Raw genomic sequence first — 11,210 nt, forward strand, 5'->3', positions numbered from 1 at the left:
ACTCTCACCTGCTTGCCTGCCTTTGCCCAGCTCAATTTATCCCTCCCTTCCCCCATACTCTTCCCACATCCACTACCTTCAATAAAACGCCCCCCCCCCCTTGCAAACATGCCCATGGGAGAACCCCATGCAGAAAATCCCAGACTCTCTTCCCAGGTGTCTCAAATGCCTTTCTGTGTCTCTTGCTGACAGGAGCCAATGGTAAGAGTGATAGGGGGAGGCCTTGAGCAGTCTCTAAAACATCCACCAATGGCCGAAGGACTTTGGCATCTCACAGTGGAAAGCAGGGTTTCAATTATGTCTGCTGCCTGGAACAGCATTGGGACCTAACAGTCATACTCACATGTAACACATGTAGAGGCTGACCAACAAGCATTGTATCTAGAATAAACCAACGATGTATGTAAGTTAACATCACAGAGTACAGGTGATACTGAGGAACTCAGAAGTCTCTCCTGGGTTTTTTTAGTCTTACTAATAAAAGAATTTAAGAACAAATAATTTTTTAAATTTATTTTTATTGGATATTTTTATTTACATTTCAAGTGTTATTCCCTTTCCCAGTTTCCCGGACATAAGCCCCCTATCCCATTCCCCTCCCCTTCTTCTATAAGGGTGTTCCTCCTCCCCAGTCAACCCTCCTTTTCTGCCTCCCACCCTGACTTTCCCCTACACTGGGGGATCCAGCTTTGGCAGGACCAAGGGTTTCTCCTTCCATTGGTGCCCAACAAAGCCATCCTCTGCTACATATGCAGCTAGAACCATGGGTCTGTCCATGTGTAGTCTTTGGGTAGTGGTTTAGTCCCTGGGGAGCTCTGATTGGTTGATATTGTTCTTATGAGGCTGCAAACCCCTTCAGCTCCTTCAGTCCTTTCTCTAACTCCTTCAATGGGAACCCTGTGCTCAGTCCAATGGTTGACTGCGAGCATCTGCCTCTGTATTTGTCATGCTCTGGCTGAGCCTCTCAGGAGACAGCTATATCAGGCTCCTGTCAGCATGCACTTCTCGGCTTCATCAATATCGTCTGGGTTTGGTGGCTGTATATATAAGGGCTGGATCCCCAGGTGGGGCAGGCTCTGAATGGCCATTCCTTAAGTCTCTGCTCCAAACTTTAAGAACAAATAATTTTAACCACAAGCTTGGAGTTTTTTTCTTTTTTTAGACTTTAAAAGAGAAAACAAACCCAGGACAGACCAGTTCTAAATCTATCAGCCGCTGGGAGGAAGAAAGAGGGAAGGATGGAAAGCCATACCGTTTGAATAAGTGAGCATGGAGTTCAGCCACATGGTGGGGAGGGTACCTGTAGAGAAAGAGTAAGGACTAAGGGAAGCGGATTTAGACTGTGGTCACCGTCTTTTGAAAAGCAGACAGAAGAGAAGGGAAAGAAGTCCATTCAGAAAAGTGGGCAGAGGTAGACAAAACCCTCATAGCACTGCTTAGAGACTGTGCCAGAGAGATGGGGATTCTGGGAAAACTACGCTACCTTAATGTAAGCCTGCCTTCCTGAGTTTGTCTTGCTCAGCTGGGTTAACTCTCACCAGAGGAGACAGGGATGCATCTCCCATCAGCAGAAATGAGTTCCTTTCTTTACTATCGCACAAGTGGGAGATTGCAGGCGGCTGCAAAAGCTTCGTTCAGTCTGGCGTCCCCAGAACCACAAGGTGACGAGCAAAGATAGTGAAGTGAGCAAGGGGCCCAAGGGCAGGCATCTCCAGGGGCTACCTGCAGCTTCCGTTGTCCCTCAGGTGTCTGCTGGGTCCCCAAGGCACAGGAATGCCCTGTACTACTTCTCTCTGAATTGAAGCTTTCTTGCCCGGAGAAAGGAAGGATGCTCCTTAGACTCAGGGAGCTTGGGGACCTCCCATGTGCTTTCGTGGAGCCTCCTACTTGTTATACAGGGGCCTCTGGGGATGCAATTTCCTGCGCCGTCACGCATCCTGGCACAGACTTTGTTGTTACTTAGAGCAGCAGTTGGTTCACCTTCCGCGTAACTGTATTTATCATGTGGGTATCCTGTAAACGTCACCCCACTGTACCTGGGTATTTGGATTTTAGATCTCTTCTTTTCAGGCTGTTGCCTTAAGCATCTGTGCAATACGATGAGGCTCGTCCCTATGGGTGGACATCCATGGTCGATTGCAGGATGTGGCCGCTACGTTTAATCATTCCTCTCCTGTACCAAACTTCTTTAAAGTCAAAGGCCATTCGGTTTTCATCTTTCAGAGATTCCTTTACGGCTCTTTCTGTTCACATTTGCCCTTGTCTTGACTTATCGTGTCTTTACATGTCTTCTAACCATAGTTGGTTCCCTGGTTTTTATAATTTCAAGGGTTTAGAGACAGAGACAGTTATGCAAGTGAGTTATGTCTTCCCTTTTACAATCAGACTCCCCCACTTTAGACATCAGCCAAAGTGAGGAGCTAGTGGATTTCCCTCATGCTGGGTGCTTCGGCTCAGTTTTTCAGTGAAGCAAGGACAAGCTACAGTGGGGGCTTACACCATTCTTCTTTAACACCATTAAGTGCCATTGTTTGATTTAATTTATTTTCAGAGATAAAGCTATCATTACTTCTTCTTAAAAGGTTCAGAGCTTATTTTTAGTTCATATGAATTTAATTATTTTAAGATGCAAAAATAGAAAACAGTAATCGCACCATATTGTAGTATCTAAAATGTTAGGTCCGGCCGTCACCTCCCACGCTGTCTGGCTGAATCCTGCCTGCTTGCTCCTGGCACCTGTTTTGACTAGAGTCTGAAGCATCTCGCACAAGCCCTGGTCATTTTTTCTTGACCTTCGACCAGTAATGCTATTTGGTAAGTTTGGGAACCCTTTGGAACTGGGGCCTGACGAGAAGCCTATACAAACTCAGCTGAGGGAAGGTTACACGCCCTTGACTCAGTTACTCTTATGAAGCAAGAGTAAGTAGAGACTTGGATGATTCGAGCAAATACTTTAGATTGTGGACAAACAACACTTGGACAAGTTACTCATTACATCGGTGATGAATAGACCGGTTGTTCTCAAATAGGTTGTGCACCAGAATCATTCTAGAGTTCAAAAAAAAAAAAAGCATCTTTTCTCAGACAGTTACTTTAGTGTTTAAAAGATCTCCCAAAGTAAGCCATGATTTGAAACCTGGCACCAACAGTTACAGTAAAACGAGACTTCAGAATTAGAGTTTATAGTGTTTAGACAGATATGAGGAAAAAAAACTCCACAGCATCTTGCTAAATATCCAGATTGTTCTGTGGAGCCCTCAGACAGCTGTGCCAAGGAATTCAGGAGGATTTATTACTGTGGTGCTAAAGAAGAGTAATTGACACAGTCCAGATGCTCCCTCCCCTTCCCAGACCCACAATGCACCTGTGTCTCCCTAGGACTCCCTAAGAGTCCTCCCTAGTTTTCTTCTGAAGATAAAAGATCCCGTGAATCCAAAATGATTTCTCAATCAGCCAAAAACAGCACTGTAATCTGTGCTTCTAAACTTGTATTTATAGCCTCCAAGAGTACAAAAATGTCTTCTGCTTCAGCAATTTGATTTCCTGTATTACAATGTCACGCTAAGAAATTTACAGCGTCCTTCATGACTTATGTCTTTAAAGTAGGACAGACTATTTTCCCTCCTATGTTTTCACATCGCCTGAATCTAGGATCCTGCTAACTACTGTCTAAATCCCTGACAGTTTCCTTGGTGTCTTCTTTCTCTTTCAAACTGAAGTTTATTTTACCATAATTATTGTATCCATATAATTTAAACCGTCTTCGGTATTTTTCAGGAATCTACAATGTAGTTGCAGTTCCTTAAAATCCCCATGCCCCTCTAGTCTATGTAGGCTTCTCATAAATTTTCTGTGGCCCAACCCCAAAGACCGAATTTAGGACCTTGTGTATGCAGGACAAGTGACCAACATTGAGCTGTGTCTCCAGCCTTGTTGTTTGTATTTTTTAGTACCTAAACCACACAAAGGCCCAGCAAAGAAAGAGAACTTCAAACCAATTTTGCTTATGAACATTGATGCAAAAGTACTCAATAAAATTCTCAAAACCAATCCAAGAACACATCAAAATTATCATTCACCAAAATCAAGTAGGCTTCATTCTAGAGATGCAAGGGTAGTTTTCTATATAAAAATCCATCAATGTAATCCACCATATAAGCAAAATCAAAAAATAAATCACATGATCATCCCATTAGATGCTGAAAAAGCCTTCAACAAAATGCAACACTCCTTCATGTTGATAGTCTTGCAGAGACCAGCAACTCAAGACACATACCTAAACATAACCAACATCTAATTTTTGCTTTTTTGGTTTTTTTTTTCTTTTTTTCGGAGCTGGGGACCAAACCCAGGGCCTTGTGCTTGCTAGGCAAGTGCTCTACCACTGAGCTAAATCCCCAACCCCAACCAACATCCAATTAAACTTGAAGCAATCCTACTAAAATTAGGGACAAGACAAGGCTGCCCAACTCTCTCCTTATCTATTCAATATAGTATTTGAAGTTCTAGCTAGAGCAATAAGACCACAAAAGGAGATCAAGGGGATACAAATTGAAAAAGAAGTAGTCAAGGTATCACTATTGGCTGTTCTTTGCAAAGTGATGGCTAAGGCCCTGTTGCTGAAGACAACATCTGCATAACTTATAAAATATGGAGAAGTTGAACTGGTCAATAGAATGCTCAGCCCCTTGCCCTGACCCTAAGTGTGTCTCCTCTCATCATTCCATGTGTCAGCAGACCAGGAAATCTGCCTGCTTGCAGAACATCCTGCCAGGTCAGCAAACCCTTTTGATCCTACCTTGCAGGCAAACTTTTATAAGAGCAGGCAAAATGGCTCCCAACACTGGTGCCTAAGTAGAGAGTCTTGACGCTCACTGACTAGTGTTCATGCTACCAGAAGTTACTCTGCATGTTACCAGAGTAGAAAGGTAGCAATCAACCCAGCTACATACCCTGCAATCTACAATCCCTACGCCATGAGATGGAACCTATGCCTAATCTAAGATTAGATGGGCCATAATCTTAGAGGAAAACCAAATTCTATTATTCTGCTAAAGAAATGGAGCAAAAAATGACTCCTAATGACATTCTGTTATACCCACAGATCAGTGTCACACTCAGCCATCAGAGAGGCTTCCTTTTGCTGTAAAAGGGAACTGACTTAGTCACTGTTCTATTGCTGTGAAGAGACACCATGACCATGGCAACTCTTATAAAGGAAAACATATCATTGGGGCTGGCTTAGAGTTCAGAGGTTTAGTCTACTAATCATCATGGTGCTGGAGAAGGAGCTGAAAGTTTTACATCTTGGTCCATAAGCATCAGGAAAAGACCTAAGCCAGTAGGCACTGAGCTTTAGAGACCTCAAAGACCACCTCCTAGTGTTACACTTCCTCCAACAAAGCCATACCTACTCTAACAGGTCCACCACTCCTAATAGTGCTATTCCCTATGGACTTATGGGGGCCATTCTATTCAAAGCACCACAGGCATTATTAATACACAGACTCACAACTGGACAATGTGCAGAGAGTAAGAGACTTTGGAACACTTAAATATGTCTTAAATATATCTTCATCAAATCCCTCTCCTTAGGGCTCAGGGAACTGTGCAGAAGAGGAGGCAGTAAAAGTCTTAGAGCCAGAGGGGATGGATAACAAAGAGGTATCTTCTAGATGCAACAGCATTGGCATACAGATGGATTCACAGAGACTATGGCAACATGCACAGCGTCTGCACATGTCCAAGTTAGGTGGAGTCCAAGTGCTAGGGAGTCAGGCAGGGGGTGGGGGGTAGACACAAGCCTCCATTCCTAACCAATAAGCTATCTCTAATTGACAACTGCTTGCAAAGGAAAATAAGTCTTTTCCAATGGACTCTAACCGGATATATTAAACCACACCTAAGAGCAGGCCCCATGCCTGGATGGACAACACAAAAACAAGCACAGCTGTATTTTTGTAAACTTTTTGTCTCATATTGCTTTGTTTTGACATTTTTTTCTTATTGGTCTTTTGCTTCTATATTACGGTTTCCAATTCTCTTTCTTTAAGGTGTGTGTGTGTGTGTGTGTGTGTGTGTGTGTGTGTGTGCGAGAGAGAGAGAGAGAGAGAGAGAGTTTCTTGTGCTTTCTTTTCATTTTTAAATTTCTTGTCTGTTTTCTAAAAGGGAATAGGAAGAATATTTGAAGTTGGATGGCTTGAAGAGGTGGGGAGGACCCAGAAGGAGATGAAGGAGGTGGAACCTTGATCAGAATTTATTGTATATGGAAAAAACATCCATTTCCACTTGAAGGGGGGAAAAGATGTAGTTCCAAGTTAGTTTTGCTGAAGAGTGAGTTTTAACAGGCTGGTTTTCAGGAATGACCTGCTCTGAAATGACATGAAAATATTGGCATTAGATATTTTGGATAAAAAGAAGAACATAAGAATAGGAATGCTAACTCAAAAGCTGCACAACACTGAAATTCATGATTAGGTGGAGAACTCTGTGGTATCAGAAGGTCACACAGGAATAAACTTTCCTCTCCCCATCATGAAAAGTGCTGTACCATTCAGAGATGCCAGGGATCAACAAGGTCAGCATCCCGATATAGAACCACCTACTCCCAACATTCCTTTGAGTTGGTCTCACACATTTTAGTGAATATTTCCCTAAAACTCTCAACTCAGGCAATTCCAGACAGTTAAGGATGGCAAAGACTGTGAATTAACCTGATTCCAGTCTCTCTAATCAGAAATCATGGCCGGAGATTCCTCACCCGATGGCTGCACAGTTGAGCAATTGTTTAACAAAAATATCTTTTCCCTTTATTTTTAGTGCTAAGTGATGAATGCCACTGACTAAAAGTCGGTAAAAGCAACTTTGTACTGAAGGAATGAAGAGTAAAAGGGAAATATCTCTTGGTGATAGGATTATCACAGGCAACAAAACATATTTTTCAATTAAGAGCTATCTTTAGTATGTAAAATCATATCAGATGCAAATAAGCACACTACAATTTCTTTCTTTCCTATTTGTGTCACCCTTATCTCCGTCATTTGTCTTACCAAAGATTGTCTCAGCTAAAACTTCAAGTATTACATTGAACAGGAATGGAGACAGTGGACACCATTTCCTGGTTTGTGTCTGGGTTGGATAAGTTATCTGAGCGACCCATGATGGGCAAGCCAGTAGCATCACACCTCCAGGGCCTCTGCATCAGCTCCTGCCTCCCAGTTCCTACCCTGTTCGAGTTTCTGCCCTGACTTGCTTCAGTGATAGACTGTGATGTGGAAGTGTAAACCAAATAAATCCTTTCTTCCACAACTTTTCCTTGGTCATTGGTTATTGTGCTTTAACATAGTGATACTAACTCTAGGACAAACACGAAATAGAGTTATTTATATCAAATAATTTGTGTCAAGTGCATGATACCTCCCAATGTAGTAAGGATTCAATGATATAATTTTGATCATGAGGTAATTGAAAGAGAAGACTGTGGCAAAAAGAATACAGCACCATTCCCAGATTCTAAAAGCCCACAACTATGCATCGAGTGTGAGTGACTAAAGTGCTTATGGGAGGATATTGCTCCTTTTCCTGGCTTACCAGTGCAGGTGCTGCCTTAGAGTCAACAAAGAGTCCTCACTCCTTACATGAATTGAGGCCACTAAATGTCCCTGCACGGGCCTCATTTCCATGTTCTAATTCTGTGATGTCTTTTTAAAATGGTCTAAATAGCTTAGAAAGTCCAGGAAACATGCCAACAGAAACTGTTCAAACTGGTCAAGTGACACGCTTTTAAAGAAAAAAAAATTAAGACATGGAACTTATATGCTGTTGCTATAAAATTATAAAAAATTAATTTTATTAATTTAATTAATTAAATTTTACCCCACACTTGGTCCCACGTGCCTCAAGATATCTTCATCTCCATCTCAGTCAGCAAAGCCTCTCACCCACCTTGCTCCATCCCATATCACACTGCCAATGGCTTCTCTGAGCCTGGCAACAATCTCTCTACCCTTCTAGTTCCCAAGGCAGGTTGCCACCATGCCAGAAATATACATCCCAATTCTGTGGTGTCCTAGTGTCCCCAGCCACCATATACTTAAACTTACTTGAACTTAAATGAAAGAACACACAACACAATATCCTCTGATCCAATTGATAATATATAATTTGCTCATCTAGACACACAAAGCCCTGTACACATCCATCACTTAAGAATATTCACAGCAACCTGTAAAGGTGCAGAGAGGAATCTTAACATCCACCTCCATGGTCTCTCTGCTGCTTCTCCAGTCTCCTCTTCTCTCTAAAACGTTTCTCCCGCCCATCCTTCCTTCTCGTCCAATGACAGGCCTCGTTCTATCTTGTACCTGCCTACACCTGCGTGATGACATCATCCTACATATGCTATTTTTGCTCATGGTACACTGTAGTTGAGGGTGTTAGCCAACAAGTCTTGGTGTTGCTGGTCTCTGAAGGTTCATTACTAGAACTCATTTAAACTTTTTTTTCCTCTGTTTGATTAAAGTTGAACCACAATCTCTCTCTCTCTCTCTCTCTCTCTCTCTCTCTCTCTCTCTCTCTCTCTCTCTCTTTCTCCCCCACAAACACGTGCTTGCACACACACACACACACACACACACACACACACACAAGGATACACATGCAGACAGATGGGAGAGAGGGAGGGAGAGAGAGACAGAGACAGAGACAGAGACAGAGACAGAGAAACAGGACAGTTCCAAATTTTGCCAGTAAAGAAAAACAAATTAGGAAATCTGGTTTACAGCAAATTGGGAAAATCTCAGTTATAAATTTCAGATGCTATCTGATGACATTCTTAGCTTTTGAGTTGTTGAAGCTAATGGTCAGCTAAGTTAATGCAATCTAAAAATCTGTTAGTCATGGGATGTTATCTCTAACCCAGAGATGGGCGAGGAATGACTAGGGGGCTAAAGGTAGGTCAACATAAATTACAATTAAGCTCTTGACTTGCAACATTCTAACCTCCTCCATCACTGTAATTATGATCAGTCAATCTGCCTTCATAGATACAACTTCTTTTCAGAAATCCTCATGTTCATGATGAAAATATCCTATGACTCAGAGGATCAGGAAATGGGGAAAACTCATCTTTAATGTCTATTGCTATAAAGTGCTGAATGTCATGAGGGACAGCCTCATGACAACAGGATGTAAGAGGACTATAGTTTCATTGATAAACCTATAGTTTTAAAACATATGGTAAGAATGAACTGGCCTTTTAAAGGAGAGAATAAGGCATATTCAGTGGGCTTAGGAATATCAGCTTTTAGAAATTTGGAAAGAAGGATTTGTGAGGTCCCTTAAGAGACTTAGGTATCAACGGGTATTGGTTCTTTCATTGGAGATGGTCTCATGGAAATGGGCACAGTGTGAGAGAACTTGCATGGGGTTGATGTGTTCTACAGAGAAGAAAACCAAACCTGGATAGTCAGTGAGGAAGAAGTACTAGAATAAGAGAGGTAGAGCATTGGGAGGGGGCAGTGGCTAAAAAAATAAACCAATAGGTTGAAGTGCTTCAGGATACAGATGCAACCTAGTTCCTAATTTAGACAAGAGCTCTCTTGAAAAGGGCTAGGACAGAAGAGCAAAGTCAGATAGGGAGGACTAAAGACTTGATCTTCTAGACTAATAGACAGTAAGGGAGCCATCATTGGTTGTGAAAGAATGGTATCTTATACAACAATGGAGATTTCAGAAGGAGAAGAGAACCTCAAAATCCAGGCAGAATAAGAGAACCTAGTTTCTATAACAAAAGTCATATTCTTATCTGCCACAGGGAGAGTTTTAGGGGTTCAATCATTTGGATAATATGAGAAGGGGTCTGTTCCACTTTGGGGGGGTGTTAAACTTCTGAAGGAGCCCAAAATGTATAACACTGAAGAGGAGAATCATTTTTGTCCATTAAGGTTGGGTTTGAGAAATGTCGGCCTTCTCTTTTGGAAGAGGGATTTTTCTTCTTCCAATGACCAACTGTCTGGGCACAATTTTGGAGAAAGGTACCTTTAATTGGGCAGCTTTTGATCCAGTGGCCAGTATGATGGCATCTAAAACAAACTGCGAGGCATTTTGGATTGATGAAAGAGTGGCTCTTGGTGCCAAGGGTGGCTCTGTCCTTGGAGTGTTTTGATAATGACTAAGGCAGGAAGTTTGTAGGATTATTATCTTATGGTCTTTCTGTTTTTCCCCCACCCAGCTTATGCACCTTTATTATTAAAATCTTTAAAGGCTAAGTCCAAAGCTCATTATGTGAACCCTCAAGGCCTGTGTAGTTCTCCTTGCTCTCGGATAAGGAGGCTGGGAGACGAAGTGCATGACCAGGATGGATTTACATCAGAGGAGTCCTGTGCATTTCTGAAAAGTCTCTAATAGAAGGTTTTCTTTGAGTCTCCAAGTGATTTACCTGGTTTTACCTTATTTAATAGCTTTGGAAACAGTCCTTTCATTCCTTCTATGAGACAAGACAGTATATAATACTTTTAGTTCAGTCAGGGAAGGGTAGCTGACAGTTCCATGGCGGATCTACTTTAGAGATAGCAGCGTCCTCAGTATCCTAACATGCTCATTGCCGGAGAGAGTGGATAAATCTTTGACCATACGGGTGAAAAAAATCTTCTTGCCAACATTCTATTGCCTTAAGCCATACGTACAATATTGTATTGCCTTAATGACCATTCGTTTGGAGGAAACCAGACTGGAAACAGGTCATGAATATGTATTCAAGTTGTCGAGAAAAGGTTAGAAATTAATTTTTGTAATGTGTGAGCTTTGCCTCAGGGATTCCAATTTTGGTTCAGTTTGAGGAAAGGACTGCAATGTGGACAATGTTCTCTATTCCAGCCACTTATTAGAGAGGCTGCTGACTAACAGAACCCGTTGCCTGGAAAGGGCTTCCAGAGTGGATATGTGTGTGGGAGGGGCTTGGCTCAAGTGGCTGAGGAGATAGAGTGGAGAGTGGATACGGAAGAGGCTGAAGAAGGTGGTCAGGCATGGAATGGTGGGAAGCCACTTGGTCAGCACTTTCGGAGTTGGGGCCGGATGCAGCTGAAGGGGGAAGAGGACAAGTTGAATGGAATGCACGAAGCATGTCTAAGTGGCAGATGCGTTTAAAAGAAACCCAAACATAAGGCACTTTAGAACCTTTGCCAAGACCTAGAGATAAAGATCAAGTTTGG

This window comes from Rattus norvegicus, chromosome 6 (genome assembly GCF_021556685.1).
Source record: "Rattus norvegicus strain SHRSP/BbbUtx chromosome 6, alternate assembly SHRSP_T2T, whole genome shotgun sequence".
Taxonomy (NCBI): Eukaryota; Metazoa; Chordata; class Mammalia; order Rodentia; family Muridae; genus Rattus; species Rattus norvegicus.